Below are 24646 nucleotides of genomic sequence, written 5' to 3'. Positions count from 1 at the left end.
TATGAGAGAAAATTAGCTAAGCAGACCAAAGTAAACCCAAAAGAGTTTTTCGAAGCAAGTAAGAATAAGAATGATTTGGAAGGATGATATGAATCATCTGATCTAAATCTAACCAACAATAAATACAACTTGGAGTGAAAAAACAAAAATCATGGTAATGGACTGAACAAATATGAACACAGAATAAGTCTAGGATAGTTAGCAATGAATAAGTAGTTTAAAAAAAACATGAAGAAACTAAAACATTAGCCATAGCCTAAACTCTTCAACTCAATGATACTTCAGGCTGAATTGCTAACAAACAAGAAGACAGATTAAAATGTTTTGAATCCTGTTCAAGAAGAATCAACACCACAAAGTGAACTGAAAAAACAACAAATTATAAAGTAAGGGAAGAGCTAGGTTACATTGACAACATCCTAAATACACAAAAGACACTTCCAGTAATTTGGGCACATAACCAGGATGTACCAAGAAAGACTGCCTTATGTCTTCTTTAAGGAAGGGTTGAGGTCAACCAAGACAGAGGAAGACTCAGAATCAAATAGAGGAAAAGATTCCATGGAACACTCAATCCATCCTGAGTGGATGATGATGACTTGAATCAATATTGATGGTAAAAAGTGACATAAGCAAATGAAATTCAGGAATACCTTGTATAGCGCGGTTAATTGGTTCCAAGAAGAGTCCGCGCTATGCAAAACCGCGTTGTTCGAGGTCTATTTATAAAGGTTTTCAATTTAATTTGTTTATTACAAAAATTTAGGATAATAAAAATCTTTAAAAATGAAAAAAAAATGTTATTTTTATTAACTGAATAACAAATAAAATCCTTTTAGTCTGATATAAGAGTTGTAGAAAACAAAACAAATATTGCTTCAATATTAGCGTACAGTAATTTACTTTTTACTAAAGCAGTATTTTAGTGTTCGTTAAACCATCCTTGTCTTCTTTGTCTCTTCAAGTACTAGATCTCTGTAGCATTTGATGGCATTATTGAGACTTTGTGTCACTTTGATGCTTCTTTCCAAATTCGGGTCGGCATTTATGAGAAAGTCGGAAGCTTCGTCGATTTTTCTCACAAAAGTTGAAAGGTCAGCAAAGGAAAATTCTTCAACCATGACATCAGTGGGGTCATCTTCTTCTGCTTCATAGGTTCGTTGTTGTTCCAACTCCAAAAGGGAGTTGGAACAACAACGAGTTTCATCATCCAGATCATTTGAATGAGAATCAATACATTCGTTCACATTGTTACAATCTAAACTTGTAAAACCAAGATCTTTGCCCATCTGCACAATTTCTGTTGAGATTTCTGTGTTACAAAAGCAACAAAGTCCTTTAAACAATGCAGCAAGATATTATACCATATGGCTCTCATGTTGCTTTGAGTCACATCTTGCCAAGATTCATAAATATTTTGAATGGCATCTTCTATGTTACATTTTTTCCAAAATTCATTCAAAGTCCAAGAATCTTCTTCTGCTGCATCTTTAATAGCCTGAGCAAAAGTTCGTCTTAAATAGTAAGCCTTGAAAGTGGAGATAACGCCTTGATCCATCGGCTGTAGAATTGATGTTGTGTTTGGAGGGAAAAAATGAATCTTGACATTTTCATCTAAGTCAACAGAGTTGGATGGCCAGGCACATTGTCTAATAAAAGAAAATTTTTAAAAGAAATTCTTTTTACAATAGCTTTTAACTTCAGGGCAAAAGCAAGTTTTAAACCAGTCTTCGAAAATTGAACGAGTAACCCACACTTTTTTTATTCGAACGCCAATGAACAGGTAAATTGTTCTTTGTAAAGCCCTTAAGAGCTCTTGGGTTTTCCGCTCTGTATACTAGCAGTGGCTTCAATTTTAAATCACCTGATGCATTACCTCCTAGTCAAAGTAAAAGTGTCTATCGTTCTTTTGACACTTTATACCCAGCTTGTGCTTTTTCCTTCTCTGCTAGATATGTGCGCGATGGCATTCTTTTCCAGAACAAGCCAGTCTTGTCAGCGTTAAAAATTTGATCATCTGTATAGCCTTCCTTCTCAATAAGCTCCTTCAATTCATTGGGAAATAATTCTGCAGTTTTAGTGTCAGCACTTGCGCTTTCACCTTGGATTCTTATGTTATGGAGTCCCATATGCTTTTTGAAATTGTAGAACCCCCACGACTTGCTATAAAAGTTTCACTGGTTGTACCTCCTTCATTTTCGCTTTCATTTTCTTTTATTTTGTCATATAAACTTCTTGCTTTTGCCTGGATTATCATTCGACTCAAAGGAATTTTTTTCTGATTACAATCTTCAATCCAGATCATTAGAAGGCGTTCCATATTTTCCATTGTAGAAGATCGATTTCTCGTGATCACTTTTGACATGTAAGAAGCGGTGCTCATTCCATGTTGTTTAATCTTTTCTTTGCTCTGAATAATTGTTCATACAGATGACTCATTCATTGAATTCTCACATGCTATTTTAGCAAACGAAGCGCCATTCTCATGACATTTTATAATTTCAAGTTTCTTCTCTAATGTCAACCATTTGCGTTTTTTTTTTTGTTACATCAACGGTGTCTTGTTTGTTTCGTCTCTTTTCTCATACTTAAATAATAAAACGCCGCAGGGAACGAACGTGTCTAAGTGAGAGCCAATCGAATAACTACTGCATGAAAATGGCTCTGGACTGTCACTTGCGGCACCCGGGAGTCGCCGGTCAGTGTTGACAATTTTAGTGCATGTAATAATAAAAACCGCGTTCTGTAGTTGAATTGCTGAGTGATCACTTTACAAAAGGTAACTCGTCCAAGTGGAGATTTTGCAGTTGTGTGCAGAACTGAGGTAAATGAACTGGAGGTGCTCAGCATATTGAAGGATATTGATGTGAATACAGCGGTAGGAATGGCAAGTATGTCAGTCTGTGTGTTAAGTGAATATGGAAGGGAATTGGCAGTGCCTCTGATGAAACTGTTCAAGCAAAGGTTCAAGAGAGTGAAAAGAGGGTAAGATAGCTTCATTAAATAAAGGTGTCTCAAAGACAGAAAAAGTAAATTACAGACCAATTAATATTTCAGAAATGGTAATTAAAGTACTGAAAAAGTACTTTAATTACCATTAAAACCCAGGTAAATTATCATTAAAACAAAGGTAAAACCCAGCACTGCGTGAATAGGAATACGATACTCTGTGGTGAACAGCAGTAAAATACTTAGTAATTTACTCACATTTTATAACAGAGTGACAGCAGCAGAATTATTAGATAATGGAAATGACTATAATATAATACTGCTGAACATCGCAAAGGCATTTATCTGACAGACTGCTGTCAAATAAATGCCTTTGCAACAAAGTTCAGCAAAGAACTTCATATCCATTCCTATTTGTTAAAACTTTAACAAATAGGAATGGATATGAAGCTAATAGCATGAATAGAGGGGTGGCTGACAGACAGACACCAGAGAGCATATGGTGGGGTGGAATAAAAGAATGCCTCAGAGTTCTGTATTAGAGAAATATTTAACATGGGACATTCAGTTGTTTGCTTACGAAGCAAAGTTGGCTAAAGCAATAGTTAATACAGATGATGTCAAAATTTTGCAGGATGATTTGGGTAGATTGGCAGACTAGGCAAAGGAGAATGGATGTCAGTTTAATGTGGCAAATGGCAAAGTGTAAGGTTATACATTTTAGGATGAAAAGATTACTAGCTGTATACAACATTAGTGGAACTGTACTCCAGGAAATTGACAAAGCCAGATAATTGGGAGTGTTAGTGGATAAGCAGTTAAAGTTTAGGAAAGGGCGTAGCAAAAGTGGCTAAGGCAGCTCATCAGATCACTTGGTTACAGAAGAATACTTTGATGAGCAGAGTCAAGCAGGTTATTGTTCCTCATTATGGAGCCTTGATAAGATCTCATCTTGACTACTGCGTGTAGATAGCAAAGGGATAACAAAGTGATCCCTAATTGTGTTAAATTGACGCACCGTTTTACTTCCGAGAAAGCTCTGCGCATTTATAATCGCACTAGCTTCGCCCTGTTAAGAGAATAAATTACCGCAACATGCATTCTCCTTGCCGACGAAAACAAAACCTTACGGGCGTAGGAAGAGCTTTCGGATACACTCGGCCGTGATCTATGGTCAATACTTTACGACGTCTCATGCGCATCGGCAAAAAAAGAATTCAAAAAAATACGAAGTCGACACTTGAAAAAATATGAAAACCTGACAAAGAAATCTACCTCCTCACCACAGCCACCACCCAACACTGTAGTCAACCTCTCGTCGGCAGTTTTAAAGCCTGAAGCACTCGCTGCATTTTCACGTTTCGCCCTAGCTCCAAAAAGAATACCTGCCGAAGAAATCATGATCCAGATAGAACGTGGGATTCGCAACCTGCCTAACCATATCGCCAACAACATTAGACTGGATGTAGTCAGAGTTCTCACTAAAGCCAAACCTCCAAAAACCAACTTATCCAAAAACGAATATGCAGCCCTACAAGAATTGAAAAACAACAAAAAAATAGTAATCACCAAGGCAGATAAGGGAAACGCCACTGTGGTGCTCAATCAAAAAGACTGCAAAGGTAAGCTAACTGCTTTAGTACTAGACCTTACGACTTACCTCCCCATTGAATATAATCCGACCAGCTCTCAGATTAGAACTCTCCACAGACTCCTAAAGAAGGTCACTTCTTGGCCTGTGGAAGTCACCAACAAACTAAAACCTTATAACTCCAGACACCCCCCCTCCCCCGATTATATGGACTCCCAAAAATACATAAACAAAATGTGCCATTGCATCCCATAGTGGATGGCATTGATTCCCCCACATATAAATTAGCCAAACGTTTAGCCAAAATGCTCACACACTACACTGGCAACACACCATCACACATAAAAAACTCAGCCCACTTTAAAGCCAGTATAGAAAACCTCGCACTCCAACACACTGACATAATGGTCAGTTTTGACGTCTCCTCCCTATTCACTAATGTCCCACTCAAAGAAACCCTAGAGCTCATCCAAGCCAAGTTTTCTCCCGATATCTCAGCCCTATTTCAGTTCACAATGAACTCAGGCTATTTCGTTTGGCAAGGAAAGTTCTACAAACAGATAGAGGGGTCAGCCATGGGTTCACCGCTTTCCCCACCCTTGGCCAATTTCTTTATGGAGACATTTGAAGAGAAAGCCTTAAACTCTGCCCCACAAAAACCCACTATTTGGCTTCGTTATGTGGATGATGTGTTTGCTATTTGGCCACATGGCTCAGACACACTCCATTCCTTCCTAACACACTTAAACAACCAACACCCTAGAGTCCAGTTCATCTTAGAAAAAGAGGAGAACAACACCCTTCCCTTCCTAGACACTTTAATCACCCGCCAGCTTGATGGATCTTTGGTTTTCTCTGTTCACAGAAAACCCACCCATACTGGCAGATACATTCAGCAGCAGTCCCACCCACCCCTCACAACAATATGGGGTTATAAAAACATTATATAACAGGGCAAAATTAATCTGCTCAGATGACAAGGCCCTAACTACTGAACTAAACCACATCCTCAACACTTTCTTAGCCAATGGCTATAACCCCAAAAAATACTAAAACCAGTAAACTACAACCCCCTCCCCCCCTCCACAATAAAGATTACACCATCTATCACCATCCCCTACATCCATGGCACCTCTGAGAAAATAACCAATATTCTCAAAAAATATGACCTTACTTCCTGTTACAGACCATATAAAAAGTTGGCATCCCTTATCTGCTCTACCAAAGACCAACCACTTCCGCTAGACCTACCTGGTGTATACCAGGTCCCTTGCAGCTGCAAATTGTACTACTTTGGCCAAACAGGCAGAACAACAAATATCAGGATTTCAGAACACCAAGACTACATTCGGTTTCACCAGTACAGCCATTCGTTGGAAGAAAATTCGTTGGAAGAAAACAAAAATAATTCATCGCAGCAAGTTTAAATAAGAAAGATTATTCAAAGAATCTTCAGCAGCTCTAAAAAACGTTCCTAACCTCAACAAATTTGGGTGCATGAAACTATCCCAAATTTGGGAGACTTACATTATGAGAACTTCAGCTCAACTGCCAAGACTACCAAATTAGCCCGCAAGAGGGCACCATTAGGACTTTAGGAACAATATTAGTTTCTTGCTTTCTTCCTCATTTGCTTTGTATTCGTGCCTGCGTGCACATACCATATCTTTATGTTCCTGAAGATGGCAATGTGAAGTTGCCGAAATATAGAAGTTATTCATTAAAGTTACCTTTAATTAATATACTTTATATGCGTTGTTAATTCCGTAAACTAATTACCAGTTATGTCTGACCAACGTATAAGCCTTGCTACTATTATTGTATCGCTGAATAAGGTACAAAGACATTTGCAGTCTGTGTAATATATTACTCAACAAATAGTGCAATTAGAGACAACTGGGATAAAAACGGCACTAACTAATGAATCACATCTCCCCTCCAACAGAAACTGCTATATAGACGCAAGCAAAACTATATGTTGCCAGTGCAACATACGGTTTTACTTGACACCACCCCGTCGTGAACGTGTTAAAGCTAAGAAATATATAGTGAATGTGCTTCAGATATTATGGAATTCGGGTGAAGAGAATTAGCATTTCAACTAAAGTGTTGGCTTGCCTTTGTCTTTGGTTCGTGTGATTTTTTGTTAATACTGCACCAATCATATGCACTTCTTCATAGCTGCTCTATCTCTACTGGCCTACCATTGCTGTCTGTTTCGCGCTCTGCTTTCACTTCTCATTAGTCATTTGTGAAGGATTGTTCATTATGTATCTCAAGTCTTGTAAATTACTGGTAATTTTTGCTTGAAATAATGGGAAAGAAGATGAAGCTATTTGGGTAGATGACTTTGACAATGCACACACAAACTGTTCTCGATGTCAAAAGTAACAATAGCGAATAGGAGCTTCTTGGTAAGTCACACCGTTTTCAGTTTTTTTCTGAAAACTTTCATTTATGAAAATCCCCGCATATATCTCGCATGATGATTTTATAGCTTTAATTTTGGGAAAAAGTGCAAGTTATATTTGAGTAAATACAGCAATTTTTTTAGCTTTCAAATTCTTAAGTATGGATCACTATTTAAAGACTGGATTTATAAAATGCACAAAAGAGCAATATAGCAAATACAAGTAGCTGTAAGCAACAAGAAAACCTTGATATTGTATCTGGATCAAATGAAATTGATAAGGGTGTGTCGTCTGACATCTCTAGAGAGCCAACTAGGAAGAAGATGAAAAATCTTTATAAGTATGATATGAATTACAGTATTTGCCGGTGTATAAGACGCACTTTTTTCCTTCGGAAATAGGTCTGAAAAACAGGGTGCGTCTTATACACCGATACTCAGATACTCACAGAATAGAAGATGTTAAAAATCAACTCAAGGAATTGAAAACTCAGTTAGCTGTAATTTCAGAAGGGTCTAACTAGTCAGCTTCAACCTTTAGATGTCTGTATTAATAAATTTAAAGGATTTATGAAGGACAAGTGGAACAGCTGGATGCAGTCTTCAGATTTTGAGGTTATGCCACCAGGAAGAAGTCTAACATTTTGCAAGTTTGTGAGTGGGTCAAAACTTCATGGGATGCTGTGAAAACTGAGATAGTGGTTAAATCGTTTAAGAAGTATGGCATTAGTAATGCACTGGATGGTACAGAGGCAAATTTGTTGTATGAGGACTCAGATTCTGATTTAGAAGAAGTTTCAAGTGTCTCTTCATTTAGCTCTGGAGATGAATTTCTGGGTTTTGAAGAAGAAGATTAAAAGGTGGGTACTCTTTTCCTAGTTAGATTAGGTATTTGTTGAATGTAGACCTACTTATTACTATATATTTGAAATACTGTAAGTTCGTTATAATATTCAGTGATCAAGTTTTTTTCCTAAAAAATGTGTACAAAAAAGGGAATGCGTCTTATACATGGGCAAATACGGTACTTGAAATGTGGATTTTCATGGACAGGAAATGAAGACCTATTCCAAATTTTCTTCTATTAAAAATAAATCATATTTTTTGTTTACATGAACATATAAATTCAAATAGAATAGATGTTTACAATGAAATATTCATTATTATTTTGATAAGGGGGTACTTGGTAATAATGAAAATTTAAGGAGGGCTACACAGATATATCTGAAGTTTAAGAAACACTGCACTAGAGGATGCCATGTAAGGAAGTTAGTTCTGTTGTCAGTTAAAATTCAAATTGTATTCCACAATTACTTAGTATACTGCTGCATGTCTGTCACACTTAAAATTGGGTAGAAAAGCAGCAAAATATTAGTGAGTTTAATAAATGGTTTTTCTTTTCTCTCTCTTGGTGTTGTTTATTGAGTAAATCATTATTATGAATCACCAAGGACACCTGTGCATTTCTTCATGAAGATTATTCTACATCTGGATGCTTTATCCAACCATTTATTTCACAACACATAGATAAAAAAATTCAAAATCCTGTGCATAGTGGCAACTAATTTGTCAATGTACACAAGCAAGAACAATCACTTGGTAGGGTGAAAAATTTTAAACGGACATAAAATAAGAACTAGGGTCCTAATTTTGGCATTCTCTACTGCTGAACAGAAAGAAGTTTACTAGTGTTAAACTGGAGTTTGTTTTAAAATAATTATTCAGATTTTTGATAAAGTAATACAGTAATGCTTATGGAGTACAGCAATAATACAGCAGTACTTATGGAAAAAAATGAAACAAGCAGCGATAGCACAGTGGTAAAAACACTGAACAGGCATGCAGTCAGGAATACATATCAATACTTGAAGTACAAAAAGCCATCAAACGCCTGAAATGTGGAAAGGCAGCAGAAGTAGATGATATTCGACCAGAAATGCTCAAGTATCGAGGTATAAAAGTCTTACAGTGGCTGCACTGCAGAGAAGGCCTAGACAGAGGGACAAATTATGAACGATTGCAGTATAGCTCTCATAGTACCCATATATAAAATTGGAAAAAAACAATGTGAGAATTACAGAGGTATTTCTCTACTGAGTGTTCCTGGTAAGATGATTATACTTGAAAAAGGTTGAGAAGGATTGTGGAAGAAAAGCTTGGTGAAGAACAAGCTGGATTCAGGCCAAATATAGGCTGTCAGGGTCAGATTTTCACTTTAAGACAAATAGTTGAGAAAGCATGAGAATATAACAAAGATCTGTATTTAAGTTTTCTAGATCTGGAAAAGGCATATGACAAGGTGTCAAGAAAAAAAAAAGGTGCCTTTTTTTGAGTTGTAAGTCAGTTAGAATTGAAGGCAATACAGAAAGACAGTTTAATGTTAAATCTGGTGTGAGACAAGGATGTACATTATCCCCTCTGTTATTCATTACCTATATGGATCGCATTATGAAGGAAAGTGATATTAAATAAAATAAAACATATTAGCTATTTAGGCACGATTTTTAGTGAAGTTGTTAAATTAAATATGGAAATAGACAACAGAATCAACAAAACTGGTATGGTAAGAAGTCAAATGAATAAATTTATATGGAATAAGAGAGAAAGATGGAAGTTATGAAAGGAATCTGTGAGAAAGAGGATGAGGAGTGGTTTCTTTGCATGGAGGGTGGTTGAACCATGGAACGCATTGCCTGATGTTTTTCCTCTCCCATTCTGTTTAAGTGACCATACCACCTGAGATTAGCTCTGCTAATGCATTCCTGGATGCTGACAATGTCAAGTTCTTTCCTAATATTCTTGTTTTTAATATGATATTGCCATTGATGCCATATGTTCATGTCCCTAATCTTTCTCAGGACTCTCATATCTGCGGTCTCTAATCTTTGGTCAAGTGTTTTACTTCTGACCCAGCTCTCAAATCTATAAGTTAAAATTGGTTTGAACAATGTTGTATATAACTAATTTAATGTTTTGACTAATTTCTCTCTTATTCCATATAAATTTATTCATTTGACTTCCTACTATACCAGTTTTGTTGATTCTGTTGTCTATTTCCATATTTAATTTACAACTTCACTAAAAATCATGCCTAAATAGCTGATATATTTTACTTGTTCTATAGGTTCTCTATTCACAATATCTGCAGTCTTTAGTCAAGTGTTTTACTTCTGACCCAGCTCTCAGATCCATAAGTTAAAATTGGTTTTAACAATGTGTTGTATACAGGTAATTTAATGTTTTGACTAATTTTATTATTATTATTATTATTCAGGCCTCCAAGGAGTCAAAAGACTCATCGAGGGAGGTCCTTCCTAAGACATAAAGTCTGTCAAGACTCATCGAGGGGAGGTCCGCCCCTGAGAAACACAAAGTCTATCATACCACTCTTTAAACTCACTGACCGTTCTCGCTCCCACCACTCCATCAGGCAATGCATTCCACGGCTCAACCACCCTCCACACAAAGAAACCACTCCTTACCCTCTTGCTCACAGTTTCCTTTCGTAGCTTTCAGTGATGGCCTCTTGTCATCACTCCTTCCCGCTGTTCAACCAAGCGAAAGAACTCCCCAGTGTCAACCCTGTAACCACCTCTCAACAGTATAAAAGTCTCAATCATATCACCTCTCCTTCTTCTATCCACCAAACTCTGCAGTCCACATTCTCTCAGCCGATCCTCATAACTATCCTTGTACAGTCCTGAAACCATCTTTGTATCCTTTCCACAGTTAATTTATCCCCTTCAAATCCTGGGGACCAAATCTGAGAACAATAGTCCAAGTGTGGACTGATCAGAGACTTATACAACGGAATGATAACCCTCTTATCTCTGCAGGTCAGTGTCCTTCTCATAATAGCAGCAATCCTCTGTGTTACCTTCACCACCTTTGCAATATGTCCCCTAAACTTCAGGTTTCTATCAATCATCAACCCCAGATCTCTTGTCTCCCCTACTTCCTCCAGTATAACTCCTCCCATAGAGTATGCAGCATCCCATCGATGTTTTCCAAACCTCAAGACCTTACATTTTGCTGCATTAAATTGACACCCCCATTCATTTGCCCATCTATCTAGCTTATTTAAATCCTCTTACAGGGCTACCACATCTGCACTATTACTAATAATCCTTCCCAGCTTCGCATCATCTGCAAACAACTGAATATCCCCCTGCAATCCACTGGCTATGTCATTGATATAAAGGTTAAACAATATAGGTCCTAGTACTGAGCCCTGTGGGACCCCACTTGTAACCCTCTGCCTCCTGGAAACTGCTCCACCATACACAACTCTCTGATACCAATCCTGAATCCAGTTGACCAATCTGACATCCAGACCCATGTGCTCCAACTTAAATATCAGCTTATCATGTGGCACCCTGTCAAATGCCTTCGCCAAGTCTAAGAAAATTGCAGTATATGCCTTTCCCTCATCTAATGTTCTTGTACCTTTATTATAAAAGGCTAGCATATTGCTAAAACAAGAGCGTCCTTTCACAAATCCATGTTGATTCTCACAGATAACATTACCCTCATCTGCCCAATACTGTATACGGCCCCTCACTACTTTCTCCAAGATCTTAACAACTACTGATGACACACAGACTGGAATATAATTATACACTTCCAATCTGTTACCACCCTTATGCAATGGCACTATCTTACCTTCCTTCCATTCCCTGGGCACCTTTGCCAAAGCCAGACTTTCATTGAAAAGCCACATTAAAGGCACTGTCAATTCCCTAGCACATTCTTTCAAAACTCGTGGTGAAATACCATCCAGTCCCACAGCTTTACTGACATCCAGAGTACTCAGTATCTGAAACACACTCTCCTCCTGTACCTCCAGACCTCGAACCAGTCCTATCCCTCTAGCATTAAAACTGACTCCTCTAGGATGAAATACTCCAATAAAGTGTTCATTGAACAATTCCACTATGTTCTCTGCATCAGTCACTCTATTCCCATTTTTATCCCACAAAATCATTCTTCCACAGTCATTTCTCCTCCTACTGGCCACATAGCTAAAAAATTCCCTAGGATTTTCTTTGGATCTTAGGGCCAATCTCCTCTCATATTCCAGTTACGCTTTCCTTACCACACTAGTCACTCTTCTGGCCTGTGTCTTATATTCCTCATGTCATCAGTCATCCACTTTACTCCAAATTGCGTCCTCTTCTTCACTCATGGTATACAACTTACCATTGCTGATAACAAATATTCTTTCACAATTTCCCACGCACTATTGATATCCAGGCCTTCCAATTTCTCCCTCCATGAAACTTCCCGAAGTTGACGTCTAAGACTATTATAATCACCTGCCTTATAATTCCACATAAGTTCCCGTCTCTTTGATACTCCTGCATGTCTATTCATTTTCCAAGTCAACACCATATGGTCACTCTCTCCAACTGGTGGGAGAGAAGTCAACTCAGTTATTATCAACTCTTCTGATGCTATAACCAAATCCAAAACTTTTGAACCTCTTGTTCCCTCTGTTACATGTTGCCTAAGACATTTGTCCCTCAAGAATTCTAGAAATTCCATTCCCCTATTGCTACATGAATCTTCCTCTCTTCAATTTATACTACTGAAATTAAAATCTCCCATAATAATCATTCTTCTTGCACTTGCCAAACTTAGCTGTCTAAACATCTCCTGGTCCCCATCCTCTGTGCTCCTGGGTCTGTAGCAACACCCCACTAAATATCCTGTCTTGACTACCTCTACCTCACACCATACGCTCTCAAAATCATTCGTCTCACTTCCTTCCAAATTCTCCACTCTTAGAGGACATAGGTCATCACTTATCATAAGCAGTACCCCACCACCACGCTTTCCCCTCCTATCCTGACGAAAAATGCTATACCCAGCGACTTCTATTCCTGTTGTTATATCCCCTTCTGTCAACCACGTCTCAGTGATCGCAATAATTTTTGGCCAGGCTGATGCCATCTGCGCCACCAATTCCTCTCCCTTATTCCGGATACTCCTGGCATTAGTATAAAGCATATAAATGCCATTGTTTCTATACCAAGCATTATCTCCTCTAGACTCCACTGGGCTCAGTGTTACCTGACATTGTCTCCCTTCTCCCAAGTATCCATTCCCACAAGAGGCCGCCCCTGCTATCATCCTCCCTGGGACACACTGACTCGTTCAGAACAGCAATCTCTCCAGATGCCTACGTCCTTCCTCATTCAAATATAAACTGTCTCTCGCATACAATTCCTCTCTTTCCTCAAACGTACTCCAATCCACATATACCAGTCCTCTATTGTCACACATTCTCACTATTATGCCATTCAATATCACCGCTCTTCTGCTCAGCTCATCATTATCATACCTAGGCAACACGCACACTATTTTTCCTCTCTCTGTCTTCTTCCGTACAGTCTCAAGCAAAAATCTCATATCTCTTGCTGCCCGACTTACATTACTACTCAAATCATTCGTTCCTACCATCACAATCATCTCATCCACCCTTTCACCTCTCTTAATTGCCATAGCCACCCTTCCTATTGTTCCTCCTGGCAAACACTCCTCACGCATCCTATCTTGAACACCATGGATCATTGAGTCGCCATACATTATAACTCTTACCATTCCCTCGCTCCTATTGTTTCCATTCAATCCTCTTCTTTCATTCCCATACCTCTCTCTTCTACTGTTTCCCCGTATCCAAGCTTATACGTTGGTTATGCATTATTAAAACACTTAATGAATTGAACAACGTAGTTAAGGATATAAATTAAATTAAACTTTAATAAATATTTTCCAATATTTCGGCAACGTCACATTGCCATCTTCTAAAGGAACTTACAAAAAAAGTTACGTGCACGTAGGCACTACAACACAGAAACTGGGAATGAAGAGATAAAGCTATTGTTCTCCTAACAGTCCTGATGGTGCCCTATAGCGGGCTAAGTAGGTGTTCTTGGCCATTGGGCTGAAGGTCTGTTGATGTAGGCCTCCCAAATTTGGGGCAGTCGCATACAACCAAATTTGTTGAGGTTTGGAGAATTTCTTAGGGCTGAGGCTGATTCCATAAAGAGTCTTTCAAATTTGTATTTGCTACGGTGTATCACTGTAGCTTTCTTCCACCGTATTCTGTGGCGTGTATCCAGAGCTTGGTCCACAAGCCCAGAATGACTGTATTTGTGAAAACGGATGTAGTCCTTGTATTCCGAAATTCTGATATTCTCTGTCCTGCCTGTTTGGCCAAAGTAAGACGGTTTACAACTGCAAGGGACCTGGTAAACACCAGGTAGGTCTAGGGGAAGTGGTTGGTCTTTAGTGGAGCGGATAAGGGATGCCAATTTTCTGTAAGGTTTGTAACAGGAGGTCAGGTCATGTTTTTTTTAAGATTTTGGTAATATTTTCCGAGGTGCCTCGGATGTAGGGAATGGTGATGGATTTAGAGTAATCCTTGTTGTGGAGGGGGGGAGGGGATCTGTGGTTTGTAGGTTCTAATATTTTTTGGATTTTTTTGGGGGGGGGATGTGGAATCCGCCACCTTCCACATCAAGTTGCCAACAGTGTAAGACTGGATGTAGCCTGTGTCCTTTCCAAAGCAAGACCACCAAAAACCAACTTATCCAACAAGGAATATAAAGCTCTACAGGAAATGAAGAATAATAAAGAATTAGTTATCACCAAAGCGGATAAGGGAAATGCAGCTGTAGTACTTAACCAAAAGGACTACACAGGTAAGCTGAATGCTCTTCTATTAGATCGGGCCACTTACCTCCCTATCAATTACAATCCCACCAACTCTCAAATTAGAAAACTTCACAGGCTCCTTAAGAGAGTCATTTCTTGGCCTGTAGAAGTTACCAACAGATTAAAGCCGTTTAACTCTATACACCCCCGTATTTACGGACTCCCAAAAATACACAAAGAAAATGTGCCATTACGTCCCATAGTGGATGGCATTGATTCCCCCACATACAAATTAGCTAAACATTTGGCCAAAGAGCTCACACACTATACTGGCAACACACCATCACACATAAAAAACTCAGCCCATTTCAAAGCCCGCATAGAAAACCTTACACTCCAACATACTGACATAATGGTCAGCTTTGATGTCTCCTCTTTATTTACAAATGTCCCACTCAAGGAAACTTTAGAGCTAATCCAAGCTAAATTTTCTCCCAATATCTCAGCCTTATTTCAGTTCACAATGAACTCAGGCTATTTCGTTTGGCAGGGAAAATTCTACAAACAAATAGAGGGGACAGCCATGGGTTCACCACTCTCCCCACCCTTGGCCAATTTCTTTATGGAGACCTTTGAAGAAAAAGCCATAGCCTCTGCCCCACAAAAACCAACCATATGGCTTCGCTACGTTGATGATGTATTCGCTATTTGGCTACATGGCTCTGAAACACTTCTCTCCTTCTTAACACACTTAAACAACCAACACCCCAGAATCAAATTCACTCTAGAAAAAGAGGAAAACGACAGCCTCCCTTTCCTAGACACACTAGTCACTCACCAGCCTAATGGAACCTTGGTTTTCTCAGTTTACAGAAAACCCACCCAAACAGGCAGATACGTTCACCAACGATTCCCCCCCCCCCTCACAACAATATGGAGTAGTGAAAACACTATACAACAGGGCTAAACTAATCTGTTCAAACGACTTGGCCCTAAACACTGAACTAAATCACATCTTCAACACTTTCTCAGCCAATGGCTACCCTCCCAAAAAAATCCAAAAAATATTAGAACCTACAAACCACAGATCCCCTCCCCCCCCCTCCACAAAAAAGATTACTCTAAATCCATCACCATTCCCTACATCCGAGGCACCTCAGAAAAAATTACCAAAATTCTAAAAAAACATGACCTCACCTCCTGTTACAGGCCTTACAGAAAATTGGCATCCCTTATCCGCTCCACTAAAGACCAACCACTTCCCCTAGACCTACCTGGTGTTTACCAGGTCCCTTGCAGTTGTAAACTGTCTTACTTTGGCCAAACAGGCAGGACAGCGAATATCAGAATTTCGGAACACAAGGACTACATCCGTTTTCACAAATACAGTCATTCTGGGCTTGCGGACCATGCTCTGGATACATGCCACAGAATACGGTGGAAGAAAGCTACAGTGATACACTGTAGCAAATACAAATTTGAAAGACTTTTTATGGAATCAGCCTCAGCCCTAAGAAATTCTCCAAACCTCAACAAATTTGGTTGTATGCGACTGCCCCAAATTTGGGAGGCCTACATCAGCAGACCTTCAGCCCAATGGCCAAGAACACCTACTTAGCCTGCTAGAGGGCACCATCAGGACTGTTAGGAGAACAATAGCTTCATCTCTTCATTCCCAGTTTCTGTGTTGTAGTGCCTACGTGCACGTAACTTTTTTTGTAAGTTCCTTTAGAAGATGGCAACATGACGTTGCCGAAATATCGGAAAATATTTATTAAAGTTTAATTTAATTTATATCCTTAACTACGTTGTTCAATTCCTTAAGTGTTCTACTGTTTCCATTCTCTCCTCTTCTAGCACTCCCACACATCTCTCTCATTCCCTCTGTCCTACTGTTTCCATTTTCTCCATTTCTAGCACTTCCATATTCCTCTCTCATTCTGTCTCTCCTACTACTGTTTCCATCCTCTCGTCTTCTAGCATTCCCATACATCTCTCTTATTCCATCTCTCCTACCGTTTCCATTCTCTCCTCTTCTAGCACTTCCATATCTCTCTCTCATTCTGTCTCTCCTACTGTTTCCATCCTCTCGCCTGCTAGCATTCCCATACCTCTCTCTCTCATTCCCTCTCTTCTGCTGTTTCCATTCTCTCCTCTTCTAGCACCCCCATACCTCTCACTCATACTCCCTAAATTCTCTCTCTCCTACTCTGATTCGCCTTGCATTTATCTCTTCCATTCTCCTAATCTTATCTTTCATACTTCTGCTCTCATTCACAAGACATTCCACCTCCTCTTTCAACTCGTCTATCTCCCTCTGCAGGTCAGTCACTCTTAATCTAAATTCACTCTCCCAAACAAAACCATCTCCTAAACTTTCACAGTCACTCACACCTTCCACACTATCAACTATTATTTTCTCATTCTTTCCTATCACACTACTTGTCTTCCTACATTCATTCCCCATTCCTGGAGCAACAAAGTCGGATATCGATATATCTAATGTACTTATTTCCTCCAACTGCCTGCATTTTGCGCACATACGCTCTCCACTCTCTTTAACAAGCCACATATGTAATTCCCGAGACGCATACATGCCGCAAGTACTGCATGCCACAAAGTCCCTTATGATATTGCTAATAATTGAGTTCTTAAATGGCAGAGGACTTGGCGTTACGCCACTTACGACTGCTGCTGAATCCACCATCATTCCTTACTGCTGAGTAGCGTAATCTTTAATAATTATTCAATTAATAAATAAGAGGGAAAAAAAGTACAAACATCAGAACATTTAAGTACGAAATATAATTAAATAAAATGAAATATAACTAAATACAGTAACTTAGCTTCGTTTTGTCTTCCACCGTTACGCGTTCGATTCCGACGGTACCAAAATATATTATATCGCAACAGCAACTAACTTCCAAAAAACAACCACTGAAGTACACTCGTATTCAGAGAAACAATTTAGCACTCAAAAACGTAGAAAAACGGGGGGAAAAGCAGACTATTCACCGATTAAAAATCACTTTCTTCTTCACTTTCTTCATATAATAACAACATAACCCAACCATGGTACTATGCATTTTTTTTTATAGTATTTTGTAATTTTGTAAGAAAAAGAAAACATCTATTGACATTTTTCACGATTAGGTAGAAATTGTAGTTGTTTAACTTTATGGGAAGGGCTGTTCCAGAAGATGGAATAAATTATCATTGTTATGGTTACCTCCATGAAGTCAACTGACTCATCATGGGAGGCCTACTCAACCAGCATGTCCATCATAATGAGCTTTGAAGTTATTTACACTACCTGCATTCACAATGCATGCTGGCAACACATTCCACTCACTCACAACTCTATACTTAAAAAATTTACTCTTCACATGTTTATACAACTTCCAGGGATGGCCTCTCCTTCGTTTCCATCTTAACATCCACTCTTTTCATAATTCTTTCCATATTAATCTGATAAAATCTCTTAACTTGAAGCTTTCTATCATATCTTCTCTTTTCTCCTCTATACTCACCAACCTAGTAATCCATATTTCCTCAAATGCTCTTCATAACCAAACTCCAGAGTTGATATCACAAAGTCATTTGTCTTTGGACTCTAGTGCATCACAATGAAAACTAGTTAACCAAATCTGAGAACAATAGTCCATGTGGTCTGACCAATGCCTTATAGAGACACCACAATCTCCTTATCCCTACATATAAATGTACTTTTATCACAGCAGCAATATGATGTGCAGTCTTTGCAACACGTGCGATGAGCCCTCAGAACTTCAGTCCACTGTCATTCCAAGATCCCGAAACTGCAACTCCACTCATTTGTTCAAGCTAAAAGTCTATTCAAATCTTCCTGTAGAGAATTAACATCAGCACCACTCCTGATAATTCTATCTAACTTTGCATCATCAGCAAACATTTGAAGAAACCCCCAGTTAATCCATATGAAATATCATTAACAAATAAGTTAAACAGTAGGAGGTCCAAGAACAGAACCTTGGGCCATGCCATTGAAAGGTACTCTGTGCATGCATGCACAGAGTACCTTTCAATGTACCTAACTTTTCAGAGTACCTAACTTTGCATCATCGGCAAACATTTGAAGATCCCCAGTTAATTCACATGAAATATCATTAACAAATAAGTTAAACAGTAGGAGGCCCAAGAACAGAACCCTGGGCCATGCCAATGGTAACCTTCATTTTCTGAGATACTGCTCCATCATAAACAACTTCATGTATCTTTCAGAAAGCCAATCTTCAATCCATCCAACCAATCTGCTATCTAATCCCATCTTCTGCAGCTTATACCAATCTGTCATGTGGTAATTATCAAATGCCTTTGCAAAAAAAACTCACGATCCTACTAAGACTAATCTAAATAAAGAAGAAGGTTCGGTATCTTTGCAATGGTACTAAAAAAGGGATGTTGGGCAGCTGCTGCTTGTTTTAAAATATGAAAGGGATTGTCCTGCACATTATGCCACATGGAATTTGATGTGAAGTCAATAAGCCTTTATATACAAGAACCAGTCATGAAGATATTTCACATGCAAACTTTTGTTTGCTAACACTAGGATAAAGAATTAAATCAAGAATATAAATTTCTTGCCAAGAGGAGGGGAAAAAAAAAACTTTGGCTTTGTATGAAGTTTATAGTTGTTGGAAGTTTTTCCACTTAGTTATACTATAAATTAAAGATACCACGAAATTATATTCTTGGTTTAATCCTTTATCCAAGTGTACGCAAACAAGTTTGCCCCAGTCCTAAAAATAGTTTGCTTGAACTATTTTTAGGACTGGGGCAACTCGTATAAAGAAGCTTGGAAAAACTTCCAACAACTATCTCTACTTGGATAAAGGATTAAACCAAGTATATAATTTCTTGATATCTTTAATTTATGAAGTTTATAGTTTGTACAGATGCTCTTCCATAGATATTGTACAAGACTGTATAGATTTTTGATTTTCTGGATCATTTCTGCATCATACTGTTGGGATGTTTGTATAATCCTTATGAGTACCATTTGGTCTTTTAATGTTAACTTGTTAAAATTTCTTGGCTGATGTGACAACCTCACATAATAAGCGATAATATTACTTACACTTTATACTGGATACACAATGTCGTTTACTTATATCATATTAGCCACAGATTATGGCATCCAATCTTATCCATAGCTTTGATGATGACAGTACACTCCATTCCTTCTCTGACAAACCTGTTAGTGCTCAAGTATTAGAATCTTCAAAATCTACCACAAAAAGGGACCTGAACTCAGATCTCCTAGCTATATCTCAGTGGGACAAGGACAACCTTGTAAACTTTTCTCTTCTTGGTATCTCTTTAAAGATCAGAAGCCATAATAACATCATACAAAAATGTGTAGTTCTAAATGGGGCTCTTCTGCTATTACACTGCGATGTTCCACATTGGGCATAGTCTACTCTGCAGCATAATATTGTTCACCAGTGTGGCTAAACAGTCCTCATATCAAGAAAATTGACATACAAATAAATGCAGCGACGAGGACAATAACAGGTTGTGTCAAATCCACTCCCCTCTACTGACTTCCAACTTTCAGCAACATTGCACCACCAAACCTGTGCAGACAAGATACTCTAGTAAAAGAGTACAAAAAAATAAACAGTAATCCCCTGTTACCAATACATGAAGACCTCCCATATATAATATAAAGCACCTTAAATCCAGACAGCCTCCATTAATACTGGCTGAAGAACAAGTAAACAGCAATTTCAACATTAATTCAAAATGGCTAGAAACTTGGAAAGAAAAATTGCCAGACTTAAACAAGAGTATTCTTCCCAACCAAAACCAAAAAGGATTGAGCGTCCACGTCATCTATGCAAAAGCTTAAATAGGATATGCACAGGACATAATATCTGTGCAGACAGCTTACATAAGTGGGGAAGATCACCTACACTCCAATGTGATTATGGGGCCATAAACCGAACCATCCAGCACATTGTGGAGGACTGCAACATAAGAGCCTACCCTAGTGACCTGAGAGACTTTTTGTGATACCCTGATATTTGTATATGTGCATTACTTGTCACATTTTTATTGTCTGCACAAATATGTATTTATATATTTTGATGTCATGCGTCTTTATTATGCCATATGCTAAATAAAATTAATTCTCTTCTTGGACTGACTTCCTCCTCTGACCTCTCCTGAAACAACCATATTTCAACTATAGCTTCTGCAGCTACCCAAAAACTGCATACTTTTTTGTACAAGACACTACTTCACACCTTCAAAGCTACTAACTCTATACAAAGCCCAATTCTGCAAAGCCAAAGAATATTGCTCCCACACTTTGGGGTCGTGAACCAAAATCCTCTCTAAGATTGTTCGATTCTATCCAGAAGAGAGCAATCTGGCTAATTAATGATCCCTCTCTGATAGATGGTCAGTTTCTGCCTTGTGCCTCTTCTACAGACAGTCCATGGACAGTGCTCTGCTGAATTGGCCACTATTATTACTCCACTCTCCTCCAAAATCATTAAAACAAGAGCCAACACCCTTTTACAGTCTATCTTAAAACTCACTGAACCAACTTCACTGCCTCCTCTTTTATTCCATCTACTTCTGTCCTTTGGAACAGTCTCCCTCACTTCACCTTCCCCAAAGGTTACAATCCTCAGTTGTCCAACCAAAATGTTAACAGACTCCTCCTTTGTCCTATTCCTCTTGCCCACACACAGCACTAGTGTGCTATAGGTCTTGTGACCTTTCATTTGTAGAGCAGATATTAAAAAAAAAAAAAAAACTTCTTAGATTAAAAAAAAACCCTGCATTTCTTAGCTGATATGGCAACCTCACATAAGTGATAATATTGCTTAGAGTTTATACTGGATGTGCAATGTCATTTACATGGGTGGACTGAAAAGTTCTCGGCCTCAACCATAAATGTCAACACTGTAGTTTTTTTATACAGCTGTCGGAAGTCAAAGTGTTGTCTGTATCCATTGAAATGGATAAAATTGAGTATAGTGCGATTATAAAATTTTGTAAAAGAAGGTTTAACATCAAAAGAAATTCATTAGAAGTTCATAAAAGTTTATGGGCACTCTTCTCCTTCAAAAGTGTAACACCACCAGAAATCATTGATCAGTGCACGATATGGTATTGGATGACCGGCGAGTCAGAGTGCATGAAACTGCTGACACTATAGGCATTTCAAAAGAATGCGTAGGATACATTTTGCATGAAAAATTGCAAATGAAAAAGCTTTGCGCAAGATGGGTGCCATGCAGATCAAAAACGCACTCGCATGAAAATCACTGAACAGTGCTTAAAGCATTTTAACAAAGGATAAAACTGATTTTGTGCATCGATTTATTGCTATGGATGAGACTTGGATTCACCAGTACATACCAGAATCCAAACAGCAGTCAAAACAGTGGACAGAGACCAGTTGTTCAGCGCCAAAGAAGACAAGGTCATGGCATCATTGTTTTGGAGGTTTGGGATGCTAAAGGCATTTTGTTCATTAATTATCTTGAAAATGGTAAAACAATAACCGGGGAATATCATTCCAATCTTTTAACTGGATTAGATGAAAAAAATTCGTGAGAAAAGACCTGGTTTGCAGAAGAAAAAAAATCATCGGGACAATGCACCTGCCCACAAAGGTGTTTTGGCAATGGGAAAATTAAGGGATCTGCACTATGAATTGTTGGAACATCCACCCTATTCCCCAGATTTGGCTCCCTCTGAATTCTATCTCGTCCCAAAACTAAAACGTTTCCTTGCTGGTCAGCATTTTTCTTCGAATCAAGAGGTGATTGCAGTTGTAGAGGGGTATTTTGTAGATCTTACTGAGACCTGCGACAGGGACAGGATAATGGCACTGGAGCATCACCGGAATAAATGCATTAGTTTTAAGGGAGATTATGTTGAAAAATAAAAATAATTTTGAAATTATAAATTCGATTTTTCATTGTTAGGCCGAGAACATTTCAGACCACCCATGTGCTTATGTCATATTAGACACATATGGTATCTTTTGAAATCTGTGGGTTTGCCATTTTACATTCACAACATAACTGAAGTGCAGGCCTAAGAGGCCAAATGAATAGTACTCATAGTCTACAATGAGTTATAATGCCACTTTGGTCAAGGATGATTTGCAGATGTCTTTTTTTAGGTGTCCACAGGTAAGCAGAACTGTTAGTTCAATGTTGCAAAGTATAAGATTCTGAAATTTGGTCGGCAAAGTATACACTTGTTGTGGTATACTTAGTTGTCACATCACAATATAGCAATAGGAGAAACCTTCACCTGCAGAAGTAATGGTTATAGTTCCATTGTACAAGACCTTGATCAGGCCACATAAGGATTGATGCACACAAATTTGGTCACGTGGTTTTTAAAAGGATGAAGAGATATCAGAAAGAATCCAGATAAAAGATTGAATTCTTTCTCCACAACAGATTTGGGGAATGCAATTTGCAAAGCCACTTGAAGGGATGGTTAACTAGTTAACATCGAATAAATTTTTCATAGATGAGAGGAAGTAGACAAGAGGCCATTCCCAGAAACCGTATAAGGAAGGTGTGATAAAAAGAGTGAGAAGGTTCTTTGCATTGAAAGTTTTTGGCAAGTAAGATGCATTACATGAGGGTGTAGTGAATTCTGATATAATGAATGAAACTGTTTGATGTGATAGTTTGTACCCCCGATGACGTGTCCAACACCATGGAGGTCTGGAACTGATAAATTTCATCCCCAAGTGTGAGACCACAAACCTACTTACTGAAAGCCTAAAAGGTCTTAGAAGAAAAAAAAAAAAGTTTCATATCAGATCTGTATCAATCCACTTCAAGCCTCCAATAAGCAGGGATGGTCTCACATCAAGCAATGAAATATATCTCCCATTTCAGCTTATTGTATGTGGTGTCTTAGATGGGGTTCATGCTTTAAATAGGGCAGTACCATATCATTTCTGGAAGCTTGAAATATAGCATACTCTTGCTCATTTGTCAAACTTTTATGAAGTTTCAAATGAAAATATTTTACTAATTGGTATGAAATGGTGATGGGTACTCAAATGGAATTATTTCACTACTTTGTATTAATCAGTGATGGGTACTTTATTAAATATTCGTTCTCAAATAAGATAAAAATATATGTACACGAACAAACTATATGGCCTGGCACCAGGGTCATCCATTGACAAGCATTATTTTGCTATCCATAAATTCAAGAAAATATGTAAAATTTAAGCGTTTTTGTGGTTGAGATACAATTTTAACAGTTTTTGCCGCTCCTACGTACTGCCCGAGTTCCTTAGTGGGTTACGAACGCCTGTCTGTACTTCGTAGAAGCGCCTAGCAATAATAATGATACTATTCCTTAATATATAATGTAATCATAAGTGTGCTGCTATCGGAATAACATCATGTCAGAGAAGATTCTCAAAATGAATTTTAATACATCACTTGAAAGGTGCACAGTTATCAACGTTTAGGGTTGTTTAATCCAATGGAAAATTTCAATCATTCGACTCTATCGAACTATTTATATAAGCAATATTAAATAATAAAATAACTTATAATCACCATAAATTCCAATAATCGATGCGCAATTTTATAGGTATAATAAACGAAAAATTAATATTACAGGGATCGTAAATTCATTTACATGGAAATTATATTAGTATTGGGAACAAAAATAATAATAAGACGAAATTTCATTTACGTAACCACAAGGCCCACACCATTCACGATACATAACAAAACCAACACGTACGATATAACAAATATATACATAACATACACATTTTGAATCACATATTCAGAAAGAAGAGAGATTTATTGACAATTACAAACGTAGCGCCTTCCATCGGCAAAAAAAAATAGGGGAAAAAAAAATATATATATATATACATATGTCATCAGTTAATGCCTTTTATTCTCTTATAGGGAGTTGGAGAAAGAGAGAGTGGCAGTTCAATTTGGATATTTTGAAATCCGCATTAGGGTTATTACTATACTTTT

The 24646-nt window shown here is 38.1% G+C and overlaps 1 protein-coding gene across 3 annotated transcripts in view; it reads right to left on the bottom strand.

The window, feature by feature from the left end:
* Window positions 1-24415, bottom strand: part of LOC150107973 (katanin-interacting protein-like) — a 726539-nt gene extending 702124 nt beyond the window's left edge. For all 3 annotated transcript variants that reach the window (XM_090415492.1, XM_090415493.1, XM_090415494.1), the window contains exon 1: window positions 24209-24415. The gene's annotated coding sequence lies outside the window, so the exon portion shown is untranslated. The remainder of the gene's footprint in view (window positions 1-24208) is intronic.
* Between the last annotated feature and the right edge of the window lie 231 nt (window positions 24416-24646).

The sequence above is a fragment of the Typopeltis vanoorti genome, chromosome 3 (genome assembly GCF_054136105.1).
Source record: "Typopeltis vanoorti isolate ZY-2024b chromosome 3, IOZ_Tvanoo_1.0, whole genome shotgun sequence".
Classification (NCBI taxonomy): Eukaryota; Metazoa; Arthropoda; class Arachnida; order Uropygi; family Thelyphonidae; genus Typopeltis; species Typopeltis vanoorti.
The sequence above is the reverse complement of the archived record's forward strand: the minus strand, read 5'-3'. Positions and strand labels throughout refer to the sequence as shown.